Raw genomic sequence first — 25590 nt, forward strand, 5'->3', positions numbered from 1 at the left:
GAAAAATTCCCCAGCAAGAGTTTACAAAGATTTATGGTATAAATTAAGGGTTTTGAGTCCCTGACCTCCAGTTGAGTTGCTGTATTATTTATATTGCTGAATTCCCGTTTATCACCATCTATGTTGAAATGACATCACATTCCTTTTTCTGATACAAATTAGATTTAAGTCAGAGCGTTTAGCTTCAAGCCATTCTGAAAAGCCTGAGGATGTATTGATTGTCATAAGACACAAGGCATCAGTTTTTCACCTCTTCCAGACTGTTACTTAGAGAAATACCACTAGAAGGAATTGTCTAAATGACTTTAAGATGTAGATTGTGATCAAAATAAGCAAAGCAAGATACCAGATCCTTTCAGTTTGGGAAACAGATATAAATCTCCTTGGCTCTTGACATTTCTGTTTTCAAAACACAAGACACAAACTCAGCTAACCCCTCTCAGCAGCTATTTTACCCCAGTGGCTTCACAGCCATCTGTTTCTAGTGTCAGCAGTGTATCACAATTGAAATTCAGGCTCCATCCTGAAAAGGGAGATGAGGCTTTTGAATAAACACCATCATCCAAAATATGTCCCACATCTCCAGAGCAATAATAGCAGGGAAGAAAAAAGTGGTGAGCTCTGAAAATGGGCCATTCCTCCAGTTGCAATGATTCACAGTTTTGTCTTGAATATATTGCTCACATCTGACATTGTCTTTGGACTGGCCTTGAATTTCAGTGCCTACAAAACATAAATTGCTTGTACATGTTCTGTTTACTCTGGATTAAATTGCCATGGTTATAGTACAATCAGGAAGTTCAGAAAAAGTGCAAAAAATGGATCTGAGAAAGCTAACACATGGTCATGGAAAAACTAATGATCAAAGAAAAGGAGGTTCGCTAACAAGAAGAAAGGAGTTGTTTCATTTCAGTAGTTACTGGGGCTGAAACTGCTGCGTTTACAGAACTCTGTATACAAATTAAGCACTGTTTCAAACAGTAAAATCAAGAACCACTCTGCAATCTATAATCTCGAGAGGAGCATAAGTAGAAATGTACAGAGGTCAAAATGGCAATTTCACTAAAAAAGTGAGATTTGAAAATACATATTCATTCAAACTGTAAGTGACAACTGAAGTCTTCAGAAATCTTGAAGCAATAAAAACCCCTGTGTTTACATGGGCTTGTTAATACCTAACACCATAAATAAAGAACATAAAGATACATTTCAAAATATTAAAATAGAGAATGTTGATGATGTTTGAATGTTCAAGCATTCATCCTAAGAAGAAGTTTAACCAAACCAGCTTTGGGGTTCTTTTCTGTTTGTTTTGTTGTTGTTGATTTGGTTTTGTTTTTGTTTGTTTGTTCATTTGTTTTGGGGGGGGGGGGGGGTTTGTTTGTTTTTTTGGTGGTTGGTTTTTTTTGTTTGTTTGTTTTTTTTAATTGGCGATGGAATATTACCCTCACCAAGAATCACTACAGAGTTTGGCTGCAGGGCTGGAAGTGTTAATCTAAAACTAAATTAAATTATTTTTTCACATCCTATTCTCTTTTCATTACTTTTAGCAAAAGGAATGCCTGGAAGTCAATTGATTACCATATGTGTGGTAGTAGATAATCACCCTGAAAGGTCTCTTCCAACCCAAACTTTTCTATTAATCAATGATTGTGGAGCTTCTGAACAAGAATTATAGATATACAGAATGCAGTACTGGATTGCAGGTGTACATACAGTAGTAGAAAATAAGTAACATCCCCTTGGCCCACTCAACATTTAAAAGATGCTTTTCTCAGTTATCTGTGTTTTGCTCAAATTGCTATTTACTATATTGCATCTTCTCCATAATGTCTGAGGAGATGCAGCTCATGGAAACTTTTGCAGCTGTGGTAGTTAGCTGGCATTGATCACACTTTTATAAAAGAAGAAAATCTGGCAATCATACCTTTGTCGGGATTTGTTGCTGTGACAAAGGGCAAGTTCTTCCTCTATCAGCTGCAATTGCAGTATGAGGGTTGCAACAGTTTTGAGCTGTCTCTTGCATTACAATTTTTAGATATATTATCTACCTCGGCTTTTTTAATACCTACTGTAACTCCTGCTGCAATCATGTATATATTCTGTGAACTCTAGTGGATTTACCTGTTAAAGATAAGATTCTTAGTATAGAAAAGACTTTGTAATGAGCCTGGTGTTGGGCACTGATGCATAGAGACTCACCGCACTAAATTTTCTGGAAGTAGATGGAGACAGTTTTTGGTCCCCACAGATCTGCTGTATTAAAAAAAAAAAAAAAAAATCTACATCAAAGTAATGAAGATTGTTCCCTTCCTCCTGGATTTTTAATGTAATTTATACTAAAATAAAGATCACAAGCCAAACCCAACAGCCAATCTATACATGTATACGAGTTTATAATAGAAAAAGACAAAGGACATACTGTAAAATCCATTTTACAGAGTAAGAAAAGGTAGAAAGATATCAGCAGCTTTAACTAAAGTAAAACAAGAAATACACAGCAATAATAGTGACTGGCCTCCAGAAGCCAGGAAGATATCATTCCTGCTAGAATGTGTGAATCTTCTTTGGTACCATAATCAAGTCTCTGTCAATGATATACATACTGCTGCAAAATGTCAGCCATGAAGGAAAAGGAAAAAGTACTTACCTTGTTGTAGCAGGGTTTATTATTCCCTCTTCTGACAGGACTGGAGAGAGCAGTTTTCTTTAATACCAAGGTACTTCAATTACTTTTGCAGCACAAATACATTCCTCTTATTTTCTGCTTCTTTTGGTGTAGAGAAAAGAAAGGATCGCTGTCCTGGATTGTAGAGACAATTACTATGTTTTGCTCTCCACAAGAATTTGGAGCCTATGTCTTTGCAGGGGCAATTTTTCAGTCTTCAACCAAAACACTGCAAATTACTTTCATCAAGTCCTGTAATACTTTTAGCTATAACATTGTCATGAGTGTTGAATGTACTTAGCTCTGTGCTAAACATGAGAAGTTTGTTCACTCCTACAGACTACTGACACTGCAAATAACACCTAAATTCTACTCTAGGTAGTGCAGTAAAGGCTTAGAGATAAAAAAACCACGGAAATGGAATCTCTATTCATCTCCATATATCCTTTAAAGTGTACACTGCAGGTAAGCAAGGAAGAAAGCAAAGTTCTCATTATTTCTACTTGCTCTTTCCTATTTACCATGTAATTTTTACACATAATCAAACTTGTAGAACAAAAGTACAAAGTTAACTTGACCAAGCATTTAAATACCCTTGTCTGCTTTTTGCTAAACCAAAGGTGATTTAAGCAGAATCCCGCTTAGAGGTAAAACAAAAAAACCCCTTTGATATCATCACAACACAAATGTCTGTACACATGGGTAAGATTCAGTTTTAAAGTTTTTACAAAATAACACTACAAAGCAGACACAGTAAAGACAGAACAGAGAGCAAATGTCCTTTCCAAAAGAAAACAAAATGTTCATTAATCCATATAAGCAAAAAAATGCAGCATAATTCATCTTATCAACAGCTTATTATGTGAGCATAATGCAAGACTTGATGTGCCCTAACACACTGTAAAATATAAATGAATATAAAGACCGAACTGGGAATGATGTTACATAAGAGTTAGCATAATAGTTATGAAGGGAGTCATATATATGTATTTATTATCAAGGACACACAGAACCACTTAGATCTAGCCTTGATTTTTCAATATGGTTCTGTTCCATTAAGGGCAGAAAGATGAACTGTGCTAACAGACAGACAAGCATGGGCAAGGGCATGGCAAAACTATGACAGGATGAACATTTCCAAAGCATTCACATTTGTCTTTTCAACACCAATGTTTCCATCCACGCACAGCTGAAAGCTAACCAAAAGCTTTCAAAACACTTATTGTAAATATTTATTTTTAACTGCATAATGCGTGAGTGCTCCCATGGTCCACCTTTTACAGATGTCCTGAATAACACTTGCAATGGCAGAAATGCAAGAGTAAACAGCATGAGTCATATCACACAAAGCTATCTGAGAGGACATTTGCCCTACACAGTTTATGTTAAAGTGGAAGAGAATCATCAGCTGGATTAAATAATTGAGAAATTACAGAGACTTGTGAAACAAAGAAGCCAGCCTGAAAAGAATTACTGAAGCATGAACATTTGTAAGAGAGGGGGATGACCAGGAGGTTGACACAGAGGGGGCCAAAACGTGTTTTGATGGTGCCACAAGTTGTTACACAAGCAGCACAGCCTCTGCCAAGGCCTCACAGAGCATCTTTGTCATCAGACAGGATGAGCAGTCACAATCCAGCCAGCAGAGTGAGACTCTGGGGTGCACCAAGCAAAGGCTCCCAAACCTGGAGGTTCATTCAGGGAGGGTGAGGAGCTCGTGGGGGAAGGCAGTCTGAGCCCATCACTCAGGGTAGGATTACTATACAAAGGGTGTTTCGAAATTTGTGGGCATTTGTTAACATTTTGTAAGCATCCAGTTTTGTGGATTATCTGATTTTGACTCTTAATATATAGTTCAGTGATTGCTAATTATGTGTTAAGTCTTCAATAAAGTGTTTTGATCCTGATTTTGGTTTAGACTATGTGATCTGAGCTCCGTGAAGTATAGTTTCACATATCTCAATATTCTACTTTTCTCCCTGACATATCAGCTAGACAAAGTTTATAGAGATGAACTCCTACCAGTAAAAAGAATAAAAAAATAAAAAAAAAAAATTCAGTTCTAAAGTTTTCAGCTGGTAGTAGTGGCACTTTTTGTGTGCGTAACATCACACACTTCACAAGATTACTTTGAAACCTGAGAGCAAGCAATCCCTAAATTCCACCTGTTACAGACAATCATATAACTAACTTTACACTTTTTTACAATTCCATAAAAATTATTCAGCTATTGCTCAAAACACTTCCAGGGAAAGTTAAATATCAGTAGTCTTAAGGAAACCCTCCCTCTCCAATTCAGAAGCCACTCTGGCAGTCCCACTCCCAAAACCTGAGCTGGGACCGAAGCCCTTTTGCAGCTGCACCTCCACATTCACACAGTCAGACCATGTTTCCTTACCCTACGTTTCCCACAGCAGAGTCCCAGACATCCAGATCCTTCAGATGGTTTAATCTTGGTGCAATAACTAAATAACAAAACAACAGCTCAAGCTGGTGCCTCCAAGGAGGAACACTGAAAAAGGAACCCCAGAGCTTTTATCCCCCCTCAGTCTAAGCGTGCCAAAGTGTGGGATCCTCAGCTCCTGCCCTGTCCCTGAGTGTCCCTCACCAGGTCCTCAGTCTTTTGTCATGCAAAGGATCAGCATTTCACAGATTCCTGTCTTGGGCTCCCACCACCCAGAGCTCAGCCTTCAACTCCCATTGCAGCTGCACTCTGAGCTGCCCACACCAAAAGGGCAAATGCTAACCTCAAGTCAGCAACTCTATTTGCAGTGGACAACTCAGAGAATTTAAGTGAAGAATATTCCAGGTTCTTGAATGGGAATTAGTTCTGGAGGCACATTATGTAACATTCCTGCGAGAAGTCTATCCCAGTGCAATTTTAGGGACTTCCGTGAACCAATTTAACTGCCATGATTTCAGTTTCCCCATCACTGAGGATGATGCAGTAACACTTGCTTACCTTCAGCTCCAAAGGTAGCACCCTTTAGCTGTCTTCTTCAATCCAGGACAACCCATGAGTCTGCTGGTTTCCCCATTTAATGACTGAGTAGATTAATCAGTTCACAGAACTTGTTATAACTAGTCAGGAGAGAAGAGGAATGGGGATAATTGGCTAAATCCTAGCTTTTGAAAATATCCAGGGCTCTGATGCATGACTAAGGATAGCTCGCACTGAGGTGGCAATCCTGCAGTCCTGCTCCAGCTGACCATAGGGAAAGTACAACTATTTTTGAGGCCGCTGCTGAGTAACCACAAATTATAGCCTGATGTATTACAGAAACCAGAGGGTGGTCTCAGTTTACCTCAATACCCTGGGCTTTAAGACTGTGATATTCCAAGTTTTGCTTGTTGTAGAAATACCCAAACAGCTCAGTGCATTCTGCTTCTGACACAGAGGGGTAGGAGCTACAAGATTGATCTTCTTCTATTATGTGATTCACACATTTTGCAACTGTTATTGTAATAACAATTTAAGTGCATGAAAATTTCAACTATTTATGGAGTTGATTTTTAAAAAAATAGTTAATAACTTTCAAATTAATAGAATTTATTTCTAGTTCCCTTCAGGTTATTTATTCACCACTCACAGATTTGTCATATGCTGGCTTTTGGTTTTTATGCTACATATCTAGCATTTCAGAGGATTCTTTTAATTGCAGTTATATACTACTAATAAATACTACTACTAAAACTGTATTTTCAAAGCTGAAAATTATTCCATCTATGGCGAGTCCTCAGTTACAATCACACTACATCTTTTCATATAATCCTCATGAAATCAAGATGGGATTTACTGCTAGAATTTTCCCACACATTCAGTAGCTTAGTTCTTAACCCTACAATCACAACACAAAATATCACATTTGATCATTGTTGAAGACAGGCTTAATTGTAACAGGTTTCATAAACACAGTGTGTTCATGAGTTATCTCTCACACTGACAAAATTTTCACACAACTTTCAGGGGTGAGGGCCAAGACAGATCACACAGATGTGTCCCATGTCTCCCTTCCTTAAACAAAGCAGAGGGAGGGGCCTGGAATAGCTGCGTGCAATGGCTCAGTCTCAGCTATTAGTACAGTCCTGTTCATGCTGATCCCATTCTTACAGGAGAGTTTCAGAAGACAGTGTTTCCAAGATGATTATAAAATTAATAGAAGAGGTATTGTGAAGCCAAAGTAGTTTAGAAGTGCATGGCAACTGTAGTGTAGAACAGATCTATTTAATAGCACCTGCAAATCACCATCCACAAGCATTTATTCTCAAAGCTCTGCAATGCAGTGCTGTGAGAAGGAAGTCTAGTGATCCCCTCAGTCTGGGAGCACCATTAACAGTAAATCAACAGGCTTAAACAACATGCACTATTTGTAGTCAAACTGACCCAAGCAAGTTTTGAAACCAAAGCCAATAATTTTTTTTTTTCCCTTTTTTTCTAGCACATCCTAGTGTGATCCTCAACACAGTTTTCAGTCTAAATTCTGTGAGTTAGAACTGAGCTTGACCAAGACTACAGTAGAGAGAGCAAGCACAATATTGTTAGGTACTGAATTTTACACTACTCACTTCTGGAAACAAAATGGGGAGTTCTAAGTAATGGGGATGGGTGGGGTGTTTGGGTGTTTTTTGTTTGGTTTGGGGTTTTTTGTTTGGTTTGGTTTTTTACTGCTTTGGGGGTTTTGTTTGTTTGTTTTGAGGGAGTTTTGTGAGTTTGTTTTCTGGGGTTTTCTTTTTGGCAGAGGAAGCACCAGAAACTTTTTATAGGATTTTAGCCACACTTTGTATATCCCACTGCTCTGAATATTTAGTATTCAGGCAGAACACAATTTTAGATCTAAATTATATGATGGCTAAAAGTAGGCACAGCAAATTTGAAATTTGCTCTTAGTTCCAATCCATTCTATGTCTTGCAGTTTATGATGTATCCCAGAATTTGCAGCTACAGGTGCTGCTTCATCATTCAAATCAAAAAGTTAAAGCAATGTGCATTATGCATCTGAAAACTCAACCTTTTTTCACAACCTGTCTTTACTGAAGAAAACTATGAATCAGGTGCAAAAAATGTACTGTGCTAAAATATCATAAAGTAACGTAAAATTTAAGTTTGAATGAAAAATACTCTTGCAGTGGACTGATTATGATTAGCTTTGCAAAGCAAAATAATCTGCAGTGGAAAATTGGAAGGAAGGAAATTAACATCTCATCAAATTCCTTTGCTACAGATAATATCAAAGCTACTCAATAAAAACAGACTTTAAAGAAGTACAAAAACAACAGAGACAGAGAGTGGCAAGTCTGTTCGCAATTCAGTATTCAGCTCTTCAGCAATGTCTCAGAGAAGAAACAATGCTTGATACTTGATCACTTCAAATTATCAACTACTGACTCACTCCATGTCTTCACCAGAAAATGGACAATAACTGATTCAAACCTAATCTGTTAACACTTGTACTTGTTCTTACTGGCAGTGAAAGCAAATAAAAATTAAGCCTTTCTTCCTGCCTGTTTTGCATGTAACAATTATGACAGTGGAAGGCATTATGATCTCAAGGAGCATCCTAAACCATATAAGGATTGGCATCTGATAATAGCACCAACAGCTATTATAACATACGGATTTTTAGACATTTATTAACTTAGTGTCCTAGTGGTCCCTTCTTCAATTTCTATTTAAATGGGATTTTTGCAAGGTTACTGAAGGTAGTGGAATATTCCTGCAGGTCACAAAGGACAGATATAAGCACATAAGTGATGCTGCTGAGGACTCAGGGTGGTATTCATCCCATGACATTGCACTCAGCTGATGATCTATGACTATAGGGATCCTTTGCCCCCACTTATAGCTCATTCCAGCATTCCTCCTTTCTTCCTACTCTGCAAATGAAGCACTGTGAATTGCTGCTTCATCATCCTGACACCTCGCACCAGCTCACTGCATTGTCTGCCACAGCTCCCCAAATTTGAAATATACTTCTGCTGCCTTGGGGCTCTATCAATACACATCAAGGTAAAAGGAAAGGAAGAAATAAGATTTTTTCACGCATAGGTAATATGTTGATTCTGTGAACATAAATTCCATTTGTAAGACCTCTGTATTCGCTTCCACATTTTTTCCAAAGGATTACCACCAAAAGGATTGCCAAGCATCACAGACTTCTTAAAACCCTGCCTGAAGTTCATTATGGTCTGTAAACAAGAATCACACCTCCCTGAGAATTTCCACTGTACATCAGTCTGACTGCAGCTGCAAATATTCTGCCAGAAATTATTTTAATGGCTTTCCTCTTCTACGTAAACAAATTGTGTTTTACATATAAATATCTGATTTGAGAAATAATCTGGTTTAGTCTAGGAAAATAAACAAGAAATTTCTTAAATCTTAGTGCAGTATGAAGAATTGACACTTTTGGCTTTTTCTACATATTATTCATAGCTAATTTGAAACAAAAGGTTTTCATACCAATGCCTTTAACACTGAAAACCATACATGGCATTGTAGATGTGGTAAGCAAGCATAAAGTTGATACAAGGAAGCCATTACTTCCTTATTAGGCCACACATACACTGATAGACCTTAATTCTTACCCAGCCTGGAATTCTGTACACAAAACACCGTTTAGGATGTGTCATACACACTGAGAACTGACTGCTGTCATTTGAGGGGGCCCAACCCAATGATCAAAGATCTTTATTCACCCCCAGACTGGACAGAAATGTGTTAGAGGAGAGTACCCAGTAGCCTGTGCAGCCACACTGACCTGAAGGCACAAGAGCTTTGTCCGTGCTGGGCCTTGGCTGCTGCTACAGACACGAAGGAGGCTGGCAGGGCAGCTGTGGCAGTGAGCCTTGTGTCAGCACCTGAACTTTGAGAAGGGAGCAGAAGTTATTTCCCCACAAGTAGACAGGTTTCCAGTCTAGGATAAAAAAATTACGAACTTTGAGCTATTGAATGTCCCTTCTTAAATGGTGTGATAAATTAGATCAGTCGTTTCTTTTGCACATTAAACGGACACAAAGAAAAATACCATTTCCATTTATGCCACTTGCCACATTCTCTTACTTAACACTTAATTATACCAGCAATGTTTATTTTATTCCTTCTTAGCAATGAAATCTGATTATTTAAAAGGAAATTAAGTTAATTACACCCTCTCACTGATGTCCATGCCCTGTTTCTTCATGCAGTTCAAAATATGTAATTTTTCATTTCCTTTTGGATAAAAAAGAGCATCTGAGAGATCAGAGTTAGAAGGACCAGTAAAGTTTAGTATATTCACACATCCACACTTTAGGATACTCTGAGGGAACCAAACGTGATATGAAATTGCAGTCTTACTGAAATAAATAGTGACATTACCATCTCCTCTTTCCAAGTCTCTTCCACCTTGTGTTGCCAGTTGGGCATGGTCACCTTCTCATTAAGTCCGGCGCTGTCTGCTGGAGCTGCAGGCTTTCGGCTCTCTGCTGTAACTCCATATTCTCACATGTGGGTCTGGAGCCTCTTCTCCCCTGAGCAGGCTCAGAAGTTGGTACAGAAACAATCTCTCCTGCCTCTTCCCAGTCTTCTTATCATTGACTCACTGATGGGACAATTGACTCCTTGACAAAGAAATTATGTTCATAACATAATTTTAACATATAAACCCAGAGGAAACAGTGCATTTTGATAAGATACGATTCTGACAAATTATTTTAATATGTTGTCAAAAAAAAATACTTCCATCTGCTCATAATGTAACCCAAGACAGACATAACACATTATAAAACAAGTAGAGATTTGAATCAAAACATTCATGGGAAAAAGAACACAGATCTTTCTAAAGAATTGCTCAAGTATGCTGGGCAGTTAAAAATATTTCATTCAGCTATTTCAAAAAAGCAGTGCAATTAATGCAGTTATTTTAACTAAATACTCAAATTCAGTCATGGCTCAAGCTGCTTCTACTGAACATGGCCATCAATGGGAAACAACAGGGAGGCTCATGATTTCAACAATAATTATAATGGATATGCTTAAAAATTTAGAGATGCCATAAAGTCTGCCCTCATGTTTTAGGATCTGTTGGAAACTTTCCTTTGAGGAAGGAGAAACAATATGTTGCATACAGCTTATGGAATTTCCTCTTGCTGATAGTGCTGAATTGCCACCAGCACCCTGAGGCCCGAGGCTGTCACCTGAAAGTGAAACAGCTACCCAGGGGAACCAGTCCTTTTACAAACTCGCTTGGAGAATATGCCATTTTGTATGTCCATTCTGCTCTCCTGGAACCTCTTTTCTGATGCCAGGTGTTGTCTCATCCAGAGTTCCACTTCTTCTTGGGACGTTGTGGCTGAGACCTTTAATTTGTAATGTGACCAAATTGCACATGTACACCAACAAGCAGGGAAAAGAACAAATGTAATTCTAGACCTACATTTCTAGGTAGATTCATGCCAAAGAACTATTATTTATCTGATATAATTCTTCCCCAAGAGCTCAATTGAATTAATGCTTCAAAAGCTGATTAAACAATTTCTTCTACCTCTTTCTACAAAATACATCCTCAGCTCACCAGAGAGTATTACAAAAACTAAGAACATTTGAGCTTGTTCTGACAGAAGTCGACCAAGTCCAGATCACAAACAGCTAAATGAAAGGCTACACACATAGCAGCAGATTCCAACACCCATTTCTCTCACAACAGCCCTGTGAAAGAGAATTTCAAAAGGGGTGTAGAGAGATATGAAAAAAAAATCTATGTGTGTGTGTCATACCACAGCTTACAAATTGGGCAAGCTATGGCACTGCAGTACAGAACATCTGATGTGTTTTTAATAGGGTTTGTTAAACCCTAACAAACCTTATTTTAATCCGCCAGGCAAGAAAGGCAGTAAGCTGGATGTCCATTGTTATTCTAATTAAGCATTCTTTGCTAATCAGCAGTGAAATTAAATTGTATCTTCAGATCATGGAAAACTAAGTGTTATATTTCATGTGTGCTGTAAAAAAAAAAAAAAAAAAAATAGAAAAAGAAAAAAAAAAAAAAAAAAAAACCAAAAAAAAACAACCTCACTTTGATGAGAAAGCCAGAAGAAAGAAAATTCTATTTTTGTTGGGTATTTTTTACTGTTTCTGCTAAAAAGCAGAAATATGTTTGGCTAAGAAACCTTTTATAAGTTGTTTTTACTCTGTAAATGGCAAAGTTGTAGAATTTCTAAATTAAAAATAAATCACAAAACTGCTAGATTTGTATAGGCAAAAATTGCATTAAACTTGATCATTGCACACAGCTTGATCTGTCATCTTAAAACACATTCATTCCTATTTTCAGTATCCATGTAAAAGTGGATGTGTTTTAGAACAGTAGAAAAATTAAACTCTTTTATTGCTCACAAGTTTCATTGATTAGATAAGAATAAAATGAAGGCTGGTATTGGTATTTGTTGAAAAAAAGAGAAGTCTTTTGATTTATAAATTTTATAAAATGAAGTTATGTCAACAAGTTCAATCCCTTGTCACCCTAGTGAACTCTGCCTTTTTGACCTGGCTGGGAAATGACTACCAGTGTGGGAAGTTCTTTTATGGTCTCAGTGGACCTCAAAAATACATCTGAAATCAAACCGGTACCATGTATTTGACTGACATGCAGATTCGTTCGTTGTTAAAGCTTGCAACACATGAATTTACAAACAGATATCACTCCAGAATCTGATGACAATCTCTTCATTATACATGCTCCTTTGGTGACTTGGCTGCTGTATATTTTCACAAATGTGTTCAGAGACACAGCTCATCTGCAAATGAGATGCCCTTTTCAATTACATTTCCGGGGAAAAAGTGTTGTCTAGAAAACTTTTTGATGGTACTTGGGGAAGAGTGGAAAGACTAAATTCTTGAAAAAGTGAAAGAGGTTTTTCTCAGGGGGGGTTTTGGGTTATTTTTCTTCCTGCTGGCTAATTTATTTTTGGGTTACTAGATTAATACTCTTCCTCCATCCTATGTTCCTTCAGTAACAACTACTTGACTGCCACAATGCTTATAGCCATATAGGCAAAATTTACTGTGATTAAATCCAAATTAATTACTTCCACTTTACTAGTAGAGTAAAATTTGCTTGGGGGGAAAAAATGCTTTACATTCCCTCGGCTGTCTCAAAAAGAAAACTCATAACTCCTCCCAGAGAAAGGGTTTTTAAAAAGCAGACTGTAATGCAAATAATTGAACTAACATATTTCTTCATGGCTTAATCAGAATTTTAAATCATGAACAGGTTGAATCTGGTAAATTGGCAACTCTGGATCATGAGCTGAGGGAGGTGATCACAGTGGGCACCTCTCTCAAGCTACATAAAGGTCAGATGGCAGGGAAAACCATAAGGGCACACCTTCAGCCAGAGAGAAGCATTAGGGACTCCAATTCCTTTTCTCCTGGGGCAGGGATCACACCACTGGCTCCCAGGATCACACCACAACGTCATTCTGATTTGAAAGCATAGCAGGGGAGCTGGAGAGCAGCCATGGTCTGCTTTTGCTTCTGGCTTCTAAGGAAAGAGTTTGCCTGGATTTCACAGTGGGCATTGTGTCAGAAACTTTCATCAGCAAAACCAAGTCCTCTCCTAAAACCATGACCAGGAAGCAGATTAAGGTGTACAGCCTGGGCTCCAGCTGGGAGAAAACCACCATGGTGTACTTAAAAGTTTTCTAGCACAAAACCTTGTGACAGATTGGTTCTGCAAAAGAACTCAAAAGTCTCCCCATGTAATTGGTGCTTGGTAATAGACATTTTTGTCACCATCTTTACAAGTGCCTGCATAGGTAAGCATAAAGAATTAATTTTGCAATAAGAGTTCTTATGATGGCATAAATCTGAGTCTGACATTCTTAAGGCATGTTAGAGGATTTAGAAGTAGAAGCAGGCCAGCTGCATTTTCTAAATAAATTAATCATGTAAAAACAATTCTTGCTTTTCACAGATACTGCACATTATAACACACAGTATTTATTTTTCCGTTTTGCAGCGTGGATGTTTATGCTTACAATGGCACTTTTCTCTGGGGAAGTGACAGTTATGACAACTGAGGACAATATCTAGAATGTGCTTCGCAATTATTGTGCTATGATGGTAAAAAAGAGGAAAAATCAATGAAACCAATTAAACTACATTAATTGCAATGCCCCAGTCCAAGCATAGCCTTCCCTCCTAGAATCTACAGTCAAGGATCCAGTATTTGAGTATCAAACCAAAACAAGCAACAGTGGTGCTGTTCATTCCACTGACAGGAATAATCCTGTTCACTAAAATCTGCTCTCCTTAATTTGTTATCGATGCAGTTGGTAAAAGAGCTTGTTTGAAATAAAATTTGGCTGATTTGAAAACAGGATTCTAAGAGGAAGCATTTTCAGTGGCCTGCCAGAGTAGTTGGTTAAATGTGAACACACAAAACAATTACAAATTTCTTTCCTTCCCATGAAGCTTCCTCAGCAACTGGAGGGAGTAGAGGAAGGTATTTCCCTGTAAGTGTAAGGACCCATACTTGCCACTCATTCCTTATTTAAGAATGTTGATTTTTATGCAAGAAGGTGCTCTTTGTACTGGGTAGAAGCATTTTTATGCGAAAGTTCAAACACAGGGAAGCAAAATAAAAAACAAAACCCAACCAAAAAATATTGCCGTATGCAGATTAGGACGCCATATTCTGTAAACACAAACAATGCAAGCAACTAAATCAGGTCTTAAGGTCATAACAAGTTAGGTTTGTCCTGTATTACATCTTTGCTCAAAAGTTTGATCTATGACATTTTCAGAACAACATCTGAAAAAGACATCAGGAATGGAAGGCACAGGGAAGCAGTGAAGAGGTTACATACCAGCAGCACATAAAAATGCAATTTCCCAGCATTTAGCAGATTGATAAGCAGACATTTTCTAGTCAACGTTTCAGCAAGAGGCACAATAAATAATTAGGAAACCTTCTGCCCTCTTGAGCCTTGAATTAAATTCAGTGATGTCACCACATAAAAGAAGTTCAACATATTTTTTGTGGATCTGAGGGAAAATAATTCATATCACATGAAATGAAAGTGTGTGGCACCTGTCAAAGAGTGAAATAGATTACAGCACAGGCTAGGACACTCAGAGTGGGAAATATGCTTGGAAATAAACAGAAGTTAAGTGACATAAAAAAGAGTGAAGTATGAAGAGATGCAAACACAAGGCAGTATTTCTGAAGCCCATTTCAGACAGCATTTGGATCTTTTAATGCTCCAGGTTCTCTGATGTTTCCAAAACCTCAAAACTGAGATGTAAGAAATGACAAAAAGCTCCTGACATAAAGAAGTGGTGGGAGCAAAATATGGAAGCTAATGTAAAAATGGAGTAAAAAAGAGTAGCTTTGCCCATAGATATATAAAGAGTATGTTATTAGATGCTCTTACCAATTGTTTTTCATTCTCTGAAATCCAATTTCCCTAACAAAGAATAAAGTCAGAAACAGGACTTCTTTTAAAACAAATACATCATTTTGCTGCCTACTCTATGAATGCCTACTCTAAAAATTCTTCACAAGTGTTATGTTAGAATTTTATACAGGAAGAAAAGAACAAGCAATGAAATTATAGAATGCTATAAAATTTCAAGACTTGTGGTATCTTTTATGGCCCACATAGCAAATTTTGAATGGCATTCTTTTTTTGTCCAAGTACCTGAAAGTAGATGAGAAGTGACACGTGAACTTGGTCGTATGATAAGAACAAACAATAACAAAAAGCAGTAACAATGCAATACTATTACCACAAAACAGTAATAATGTTAATTCTGTGCTATTTCTGAACAATGACAATCCTTTCCTACAGTAACATCCTGTTCACAGTCATTTTGCCCACGACAGTCCTCTTGCTGGTGATACTCTCTGAAAGCAGGAAGCCATCTGAGACTTTGTGGACCTCTCTCATATTCTGTCCCTTGTTTACGGAGAGATCTTTCTGTCTACCCTGAGTTATGGATGAAAATAGTGTTGATAATATGAATGGCTCATGGGTGTAAAAGCAGGCATAATTAAGTGCACTGTTTCCTTCACTGAATTTTCTGAAGAATTCTAAAATTCATTCCACCCTGTTTGACTCCTAAGTACTATTGAGTCAGGACTTCATAAATCTACTAAACTCATTGCAGTAATCTAGTATTGAGTTGAAGGGAAATAAATTCTTACCTAATCCACTAATACCTCTCTCAACTAACTCTCATGAGACAGATCCAGCCAGCAAACAATCAAACATTTCCCTGAATGCAGTAAGATTTTATCTAAAGTAGTGTAAATACATCATCATTACAAATTGAATCTCGGCCCTCTTGATCAGCCAGAAGTAAGTTAAGAAATATGACTCTAGGTAAGGATTTGAAAGATTCTTCCTCCTCCCAGGCCTTCATGTTTAAACTTTAAAAATTAATACAAAAGTTAATACTAATACTTCTGTATCACTCTGCATTTTCCCACTAGTGAGGGATGAGATGACACACCACAAGGTATTATCTAATTGCTCTAATGCTGACAATAATGCTTTCAAAACAGGAAAGCTTTTTCCAAGCAAACCGTGGCACAGAAGAATGCAGACTACCCACTAGTCTCCCAGCATGTGATACAATTGTTGATATCACCTTTCCAAGTAAAAATATCTTAAGTCATGTTAGTCCAAAATTCTGTCTGGTTAAATAAAAGTTATTTTTAGTAATTATAATAAATTTTTAATTTTCATTTATGAATGAAAGATTGAAGTGTGAGATGAAAGTGCTGAGGCTGAGGGCAGAATAGGAATTTCTTTGTCTCTCCATGTTTACGTATGTCAAGTCTATCCTTTGAACATTTCTCAAACTCATTTCCAAAGTGCTTGGTACTTTAAATCACAGGAAAGCTATGCTTGTTCCCTTCTTTAGTTCTTTGTCACGGTATATGATTCTTATGTCCTGCTGCTCTACATGCTGTTATTGCTAGTAGACAAAGTGCCCAAATATACGTTAGATACTCCTTCCACAGTGGTTTTGTAAGTTAAAGTTACAGCCACACGTGGTGCTTTATGACATGGGCTTAACAGCAGGTGTGTCAGCAATACTAAAGCTCAAATCAAACTTGGGATATTTGTTCATCTCATGTAAAAAAGATTCATTTTTATCTCATGGTCAATTATTCTATACTGCATGAGCCTTCATTCCTAACATTAAGGTACTTGCCTTTAAACTTGGGAAAAACTGTGCCAACTAAAAGGGAGTTAAGAAAATGTAATTTAGAATGCTTTGGGAGATTATAGAATTTAATTTAGAATATTGTCAGTAGCTTCATCTTCAGAAGCAGGAAGTCCTTTAGTGTGACTCCATATTTTACAGTATTCTTAGAAAAGGGTTTAATTAATTATGGGCAAACACTGAAGTTCTACACATAAAATTATATAAGTTCATAAATGTATGTGTTTAAATTTACACTATAAATATAAATTAGCAGCACAAGGTCTCCAAATGTATTGAGGACAATACAAACCTCTCTCCCTCACAGGACTGAAAGGACTGAAATGGTTTCTATTCACTCCTAAGGGTCTGATGGAAGGTAGGAACCCACTTATCAACCTCATAAACTGAGCGGGTTGTTAGGCAAGCAGCTCAAAGCAATCCAAAGGCTCTAACTGCATTCTCCCCACCCCTACAACCAAGGGGATAAAACTCCCAGGAGAAAGCCTGATCAAGACTGAGATGCTTCATATGCAGGGGGAAGTTACAGCAGAAATAAACAACTCAGAGAACCAACTTCGGGGAGACAGTACACCGAGGAGACAATTATTGGGAGATTAAGTCAACTCACAAGTAAGAATATCTTGGCAAGTAACCTGAAATTAATCTCTCATAGCTTGCGAAGCCAATCCACAGCAGAAAAAATTATTTGGTTTGAGGTTTTTTTCAGCTGAATTAATTCAGAAAGTTATTCTCAGGAGGCTGAGGTGGGATAGAAAGTGAGCTTAAAATCTGAATACTCTGGAAAAAAATTGGTGAAAAAAAATAAGAGACCAGTAATGTTTTTTTTAAATCTATAATATAAAGAAAATTAAGTCCTGAATAATTTGACAACTCTGAATCTAGGGTTTCCCATGGATATATCCTGGCCTAGAGAAATTAGCATATCTCCAAAGAAACAGAGACAGGAAAAATCAGCAGAATCCGTGCCCTAGAAACCAGCTTCATGTCAGTCCTAGGAAGAAAAAAATAGTTGCTAAGAACACCTTTGTCAAAACAAGCACTGACAGGTTAAAGAAAACATTCAGTTTCCACAGTTCCATCCCAACAAAAGAAGTGCTCACATAAACACCCATACATTAAAAAGGCAAATAATCAAATCCGTGCCAGTTCTGTAAGTTTCTGACCTTTCTTGTCTGACAAACACGCACAGCAATGCCACAGAGCACTGGAAAATTTTTCTTCAATGAGAAATTTAAGAGATTCCTCCAAAATGTAACTTTTTCTCACTTTTTCACACATGCAAGTGTGCCACCTCTTTCTCTCCTTCCTCAACAAACTGGTTACTTTTCAAGTAAGATTATTTTCATAGCTTTCTGAAGTTATGATGGAACAGATTGAGCTGCTGCTTTATTTTCTGCACATCTTCTGTGTGGACTCAGCATTTTGAGAAGAAACTGAGAAATGAGCAGTGACAGTCAGAGCCTGCCTCTTCGCCCTTGAAGGGTGATACTGTACAGACCTAATGCAACATGACTTTCCCTAGTGCCTGCTCTGCTTGATGTCAGAGAGGAATGCCTGGTTTTGTCCAGTCCCTCCTGCATTCTTGTGTGACTTTGTGTCAGACCCTTATCCACATCTTCCAATGGTTTGTTTGCCTTGAAAGTACTTGATCTTTGAAGTATGTGATAATGTCAATTAAAAAAAAAAAATAAAGTTAAGCTTCAGGGTGATGGAAATACTAAAATACTAAAGGATTTTAAAATAGGAACAAAATAATTAGAAATGTGGATTTATTTTTTCGGTTAAAAAATATTTCAAGAGTTTGGGACGACTATGATTTATCTTGGGGAACAGCAGCAGCTCTGCAGATATACCATAAATATTGCCAGCTGTCACACAGAAATAAGGAGGCAACTTATTGCTCCTCAATTCCTTAACAAAGACATATAACATAGAATACATGTTATGGCTTCATGGAAGTTAATATAGTACTTTTTGTTCTTGCAACTGAGAAATACAAAGCTGTGTGAGGTTCCTTCAGGCTGGTTTTTCTTTTCTTGTTGAGAAATTTTCTTTTCTTGTTTGCTTTCATTAATGCTACACAGTAGCAAAATTTTTTTATGTGTTAGCAGCAAACAATCAAATGATTTCATAGCTATGCAGTATAAATAGATAGATAGATAGATAGATAGATAGATAGATAGATAGATAGATAGATAGATAGATATTTTCTTCAAATTATCCCACACAAGTTAAATACTGATGATATGTACTGGTCTTCTAGAGTTTCTGTCCTGCAAAAGTTTTGGTGACACTTGAAGATAAGAAAATCCCTGAAGAGTTTGACAGTGTTGAAAGTACTACAGTGATTCCACAGAAAATAGTTGGTCTGGTCTTCTATTACTTAAGTATCTCAAGCTGATTTGCACCAGTAAAGAGGAAAAGCAGAGAGCACCTGGACAGGTGAAAACGCGTCACTAAATCTTGAAATTTTGCCAACTATCATCATTCTTACATTCCTTGAGGGTTTTTTTGGTTTTTTTTTTTTTTTTTTAGTCTAGTTGTCTCTCCTTTAGTTTTCTATATCCTTGACTAAAAGTAAAAAGTACTAATTATGCTGAGAAACCTTTTATACCACATAGTCCAATGGCTCTGCTTTGCAGATGTCACTGCCACTTAGTTTGAGTAGGATGTGAGGTTGTGAAATACAGCTTTTTATCAGTGATATCATCTTCTTTTCCACACAATTAATCGATAAATAATTAATATGAGTCATCACGCTATTTAGAGGCTGATATTGCTGAACTTCCATTCCAGAATGGAAGTTCAGAATACAGAATGCACTTAGAGAAGGATGAGCCTTCAAAGCATGTCCCTTCTTGCCATGTAAAAAAAGGAAAAACGTTTGGAGGGAGGCTTTAAAACCTGACAATATTACACATTATGTACTGCACTACAAAGCAAGGAGGAGCTGGCAGGTGGTCAGTTTGTCACACATTAGAGGTTAGGTTGCTTAAATGGCATAGGGCAGGATAGTACAGTGAGAAACTTTAATATTCTATGACCAGGAGTTGTTTTGACCCTGAAGCCACAGGAGTATGGGAAGAGAATCGATCTGTAGGAATCTGACACAGTGACAACAAACCTGAATAGTGCCTAACAGGTAGAAGCCAGCCTTTAACATATTTGTTCTAGACTAGGAAAAACTGCATGGTTTCCTTGCTTCTCCTATATCAGATATCCCATAAAACTGAATCCTTAAGAAAAAAGCAACCAGAAACTTTTGAGACTTCCCACAATATTCAAGGCAGTTTTTTACCCATGTAAGTGATGTTATTGTAAGATGAACAAAAACAACAGCAACAACAAAAAGAAAGGAAAGTTACTGTCTGGATCCTGTCACAGTATTCTAATGAGGAGCTCAATATTTGTGCATTTCTTATAATTTACTTCAGCTGTCACTCAGCATTATCTGAAAACAAATTCTGCCTTTCACTGGTACTGGTAGATGACTAGCACTAGAACATCTTTGTGTAATCATTTAAAATTCTGCTCCTCAATTTATGCTTAAATAAAGCAACTCTTTTGTCACATGAATAAATAAGCCAAGAAATCACAAACTTGACACAAATCCATGATTCTTGTGAAATATCCTTCTCTTTAGTCTAAGGAGAAGCTGTGATTGATTACCAGAGACACAGGTCATCGAGAACAGCAGACACTAGGAAGGTGTCTGTTTTCCCAAACACAGTTCTTACAATGCATTAATATTGTATACAATAAATTTTATACCACTTTGTAAAAAATACGTTAAAAACTGTTATTTTTTACCTTTTCAGCAGAAAAAAAGCATGTTAAAAGTCATAATAGCTTACATTTTGTGACTTTAATTATCAATAAAATTCACTTCAAAAAATTTATCTAGATTAACTTTGCTCCCAAGGGATGGCCAACAAAATTGGTTTAGTCACCACAAACTCTACAAGAATCTTGAATAAAAGTTGTTCAAAGCATCATAACAGTAAATTAGACAAATATTAGTCCTATTCTTCTTGAAATTTTGGATATTCAAGCATTTATGGAACAAAGGACAATGATTTTAAACTGCATTTAGTTTTTAAAATTAAGAGGAATTCAGAGAAAAAACAAAAATATGAACTGATTTATACTGTTAGATGTTATTTGTCTAAATGACAAATGCATAGACTGTTTGGCTTTGTTTAAATTTAGAGCTTTCCTGTCATTTATTGAATGGGTTATTTCTTTGAAGTGCCACCTAACCAATTATGAAGAGTACAAAAACATATCTTTGGTTTTAACCACTAGACCCCTCTTTCCAGACACTTGAGTTTATTTTTCTATCAAATAAATCAAAACCTTGTTGTTTTACTTAAGCACATCAATATAAAAGGTTATAGCTTGGTCCTAAAATATTTGTCCTTCTCTCCAGTTTTCTTTAGGGTAACAGATTGAGGTAATAGCTTTTAAGTAAAGGGTCCAGACTAATACAATTTGGGTAGATTAAAAAACAAGCCTCAAAAATCAGTTTTCCATTGATGTTTATTTTTGTCATTGTTCCTGATCCCTGTCATGCAAACATTAGTCTTGTAGTATGTGCCAGCCTTTGTTAAAACCTTGATTTATTTCACATAAGAGAAAGAAACCTGTCATTGTATTAAAAGTTAATGGACTCTAAAAAAACCACTTTAGTTTGCTATGTAATTTTCTAAAAATCAGGGCAGTAAGGGCCCAAATTACCCTAGGTCTGTATTGCATTAACATCTTAAATATATATAATTATATTCTCTAATAATTAATAGGGTTTTTCTGTGTTGTTTCAAAGAGCTCAGATTAAAGTTAAAAAAAATCATTGGAAGGAAACTTGAAGGTGACACAGAATGTAGCTACCCCATGGGTGAGGGATGATGAAATGGAGAAAAAAGGCTGGGCTCCACTGAGCTCTGGGTGGCAGCAGAAAAAATTATAGAAGCAAGGTCCACTTCTCAGGGGCTGGAGGCAGGCAAACCTGATGGTGGCACCACTGGTGCTTGGTTTCCAGGAGTCTGTTTTTGGGTGAGAACTGCCAGATGAACTGCTCTAGAATGCAAATTCTTCAGACGTCTCAGGGCAGGTGTAGCATAAACAATGGAAGTATAATCTCCCTAAATGTGTTGAGCTTGAAATGGAACCACGGAGAAGCTTAGTCCTGTAAGTCTAATTCTTCCTGGACCAATTGCGTCATGTTCTTATGCAGTGTTGGATACTCTGACTTGGTAGTTTTTGCAGTGGTTCAGACAGCTACTTCTGCATGGCATTCTGCTAGGGAAACCGGTGCCCTCAAGAAGGGAGACCACTCATCCTCTAAAATGTGCATTTTTGGGGTATACATTAAAAACCCCTATCATGACAAATGCACAAGACCCCATTTCTAGTCAATTTCTTCCTGCTGAAATTATTATATCTCTAATACAAAACTACTATACAAGATTAAGTGATTTAAGTGAAGTTACCAGGCAAGGCTGTGTCAGAAATAGGAAAACAATGTCCAATTCCTAACCCCAGTTAACTGAATAAACTTCTAGATTACTATAATTTCAGGTGTCTAGTATGTTAGGTCACCTTACTCAACATCTAGATAAACACATCTTACCCTGAGGAACACAGGTATGAGGGAGGAATGGATAAGTTCAAAGTTACATTTTCCAGCAAAATTATGTCTTATCTACTGTGTTTACTGTTCCCTCTAAATATTTGCATGAATCATTAGAAGTGCACTTCATGAGTTACTTCAGTAATATTAAATTTGAGACCAACCACGCAAAAGGAATAATACACAGAATGGTATGTGGCCTCCAAGATGAAGCATAGCCTTTCTGCATCTGGCTGTACATTAACTGTTTGTAAAACCTGACTTAGGTCTGTATTACAGTCCTTGCAAGGCTGATGTCAAAATATTAATGTTATTCTAAAATGCCATGAACCTGAGGGTGTCCCTGAGGGTGCATAATGCACAAAATTAAAAGGTCAATAATGACTTCCCAGCAACATCATCAGCCTGATTCTCCAGAGCTGTTAAGTTTCTATGCCAGCCTTAATTTGATCCAAGAGGATACAAAATGTTAAAATGGGCATCTGTGAGTAGGGAATACTCGCTGGGTCATGTACCATGAACCCTTTTCCAGGGTGAATTACACAGTCTTCGAGTGCAAGTGCCCAAAGTGAATGCCCTATTGCCCTTGATGAAGCAATTACAGGGTGCTCACAATATTTCATTTTGCTTTCCATCAATATCCAACTGCAGTATTTAGCCATAGAAGCTGGTAATTGACCAGCTGTCTGATTGCCATGTATGACCTGGACTAACACACCTGCGAAGCCCCAAAGAATATAACGCCACTAATTTTGAAAGTTCAAAGGCTTCCTCCATAATGAAAAAGCAAACACAAGAGTAATTCCACTGGCTGTCATTCTTGTTGGATTACCTTATGCCTTGAAGCCTTGCATTACCCTGCTTAGACTGACAATGCAATTTGTGATTAGATAGTAAATTTACTGTTTGAATAGGATGAGCATCAGAACAGCAGAAAATGCCATCGATTGCAGTTTCAAGTTCCAACAAAGTCTGGCACGCTCCACTGCCTATGAGCACCTCTGAAGTAAAGCACTGTAGTTAAGCTTTCACCTTGCATGCTGGTCTAGAATTCAAAGAAAGGAAAGAAATCATCATAAGCCCCAGCTGTTGTTCAGATTGTAAATGTTTTACTCTTGGTCAGACACAGTATTTAGATGCTTCTCAGTATTGACTTTTTCACTCAGTTTCCCTCTTCTGACCCCACTCTTTTAAAGGTATTATCTATTGTGTAGCCTATAAACATAGTCCAGGATGGAAATTTGTGGAAGAGGTTCCGTGTCTTCCAAGTGAAAGCAGCATAGAGGAAAGTAATCAGAGCATACAAAACACCTTTATTGCAGCAGTTATAGAACACTGAGACTCCCTAGATATAATTTAGGGGATTTATTATGCAGCGTCGGTACTCACTGGAGAAGACAGTCATGTAAGAAGAAATATTTTATCGTGTTAAAATGCTAAATAAGTGTGCATTCTTGTTTTTCATATTTTCATATCTGCTGGCACGGCAGAGTCTGATGACCCTGTATTTTCTTCAGACTAATAAACAGTGCCTGTCATTGTCCTCTGACTGAGACACAGAAACCTTGCTTCAGTTTCCATGCACAAACAAACCAGGAAGGCAGCAAACATTCCCTCCAAATCTCAACCCACAGATATTTTAACTTTACTGAATTAAAGTGTAGGCTGAAATGAGTGTAGGCTATATAAAGTCACTGATCTTTAGGGTCAGGTGGAAATATATAATTTTCTCAATTATACAAAAAAAGAGTTAACTGATAGAAACATCTTGCCTGGGGTCAACTGATCAGGCTGACCTCTTTTGTCTCTCTATAAATAATAGACTCCAATTCATCTACAGAGTTGTTTTTTTCCTTTTTTGTACTGTCATATTTTCAACCTTCTTTTGAAGAGCATGAGTACTGCAACTTCACATAGAATCTCAGTATCACTCTTACCTGTGGTGAAGAGAGATGAAAGCCCTTCCCTTCTCACCCATCTCCAACTGTAAACAGCCAAGGACTCCCTTAAACCTCTTTCCATAGCTTTTTCTTGAAAGCTCATTTTTGTTTATCCACCCTGATACCTCTGTTTTTTGCACAACACACCATTTTAGAAAAAACAGAAAGACTCGCGTGGAGTTTTAATACTAACCATCCACATCTAATAAATTCATTAAATAATTTTTCTGATCAGGGACAGTAATTTAGGTGATTACTGATAAAAAGGGCAGAAGTTGAAAGGTCTAAATGATCTCCAATAATTTATCCTCAGCATCATAAAATACTCTTGGCAGACATGTTTTACAAAAGTCAACATGTCAATATGTCAGTGACAGTGAGAAATTAAGGAAATGCTTTGTCATGAGGCTGCCAAAGAAATCAATCCTACTTAAACCTCTGCTTATGTGATCTCCTTTTTCATAGTTTCTGGACAAAACAGAAATTAGTAGGTTACTGAATAAATAAGTGAGAACTGGGTTGTATTGAGCAGAAATTCTGTGCTGCTAAAGAGAATTCACATGGGTGAAGAAAACCACTTGGATGGCTTATTTATTTCCTGCAGAATAAGGAGAAAAATTACTGCCATGTATTAACACAATCATTTCTTGGTCTATTGAAAAAATCCAGAAAATTATGAGAGATGAAAAAGCAACATCAACTATCTTTTTGTACATATTTCTTTTGTTCTGTATTCTAAAAACTAAAATAGCAAGAAAGTTTCAGTGTTCCAGCCTCTAAAAGGTCACACGGGTCCCCAGAATCTAGCACCTCTCTTACTTAATGTCTTTTAAGTAAAGAAGCATAGCTTAACTCCATTTCATAACCTGTCACATGTTGGTGTCAGAGTTTCAAGAATTTAACCCTAATTTGAGTCCAGGATGAAATCACTTAATGTTTAAACAGATCTCACTAGTTAGGTATTATGAAGCAGGGGAACCAGCAGGGAAATAGATTTAATGCACAGTGTATGAAGTATAGAGGTTAAAATGACTGAAGCGTGACAGCAACCTGAGATATATTCTTCCTCATCCTCTCTTTTTCTAAGAGCACTTATTCTAAGAACAACGCTAAGACAACACAATTTCTTTTCTGA

The 25590-nt window shown here is 37.2% G+C and overlaps 1 long non-coding RNA gene across 2 annotated transcripts in view; it reads right to left on the reverse strand.

Annotated features, from left to right (window-relative positions):
- Positions 1-25590, reverse strand: part of LOC120755974 (uncharacterized) — a 46006-nt gene that overhangs the window by 4136 nt on the left and 16280 nt on the right. Inside the window, exons 2-6 of one of the 2 annotated variants that reach the window (XR_005701964.2) lie at positions 10026-10267; positions 9427-9526; positions 2651-2803; positions 2203-2256; positions 1463-2124 (exon numbers count right to left, since the gene is read on the reverse strand). This is a non-coding gene — a long non-coding RNA (uncharacterized LOC120755974). Of the gene's footprint in view, positions 1-1462; positions 2125-2202; positions 2257-2650; positions 2804-9426; positions 9527-10025; positions 10268-25590 lie in introns of those variants that run through there. The other variant, XR_009208082.1, reaches the window with a different exon arrangement.

The sequence above is a fragment of the Hirundo rustica genome, chromosome 8 (genome assembly GCF_015227805.2).
Source record: "Hirundo rustica isolate bHirRus1 chromosome 8, bHirRus1.pri.v3, whole genome shotgun sequence".
Classification (NCBI taxonomy): Eukaryota; Metazoa; Chordata; class Aves; order Passeriformes; family Hirundinidae; genus Hirundo; species Hirundo rustica.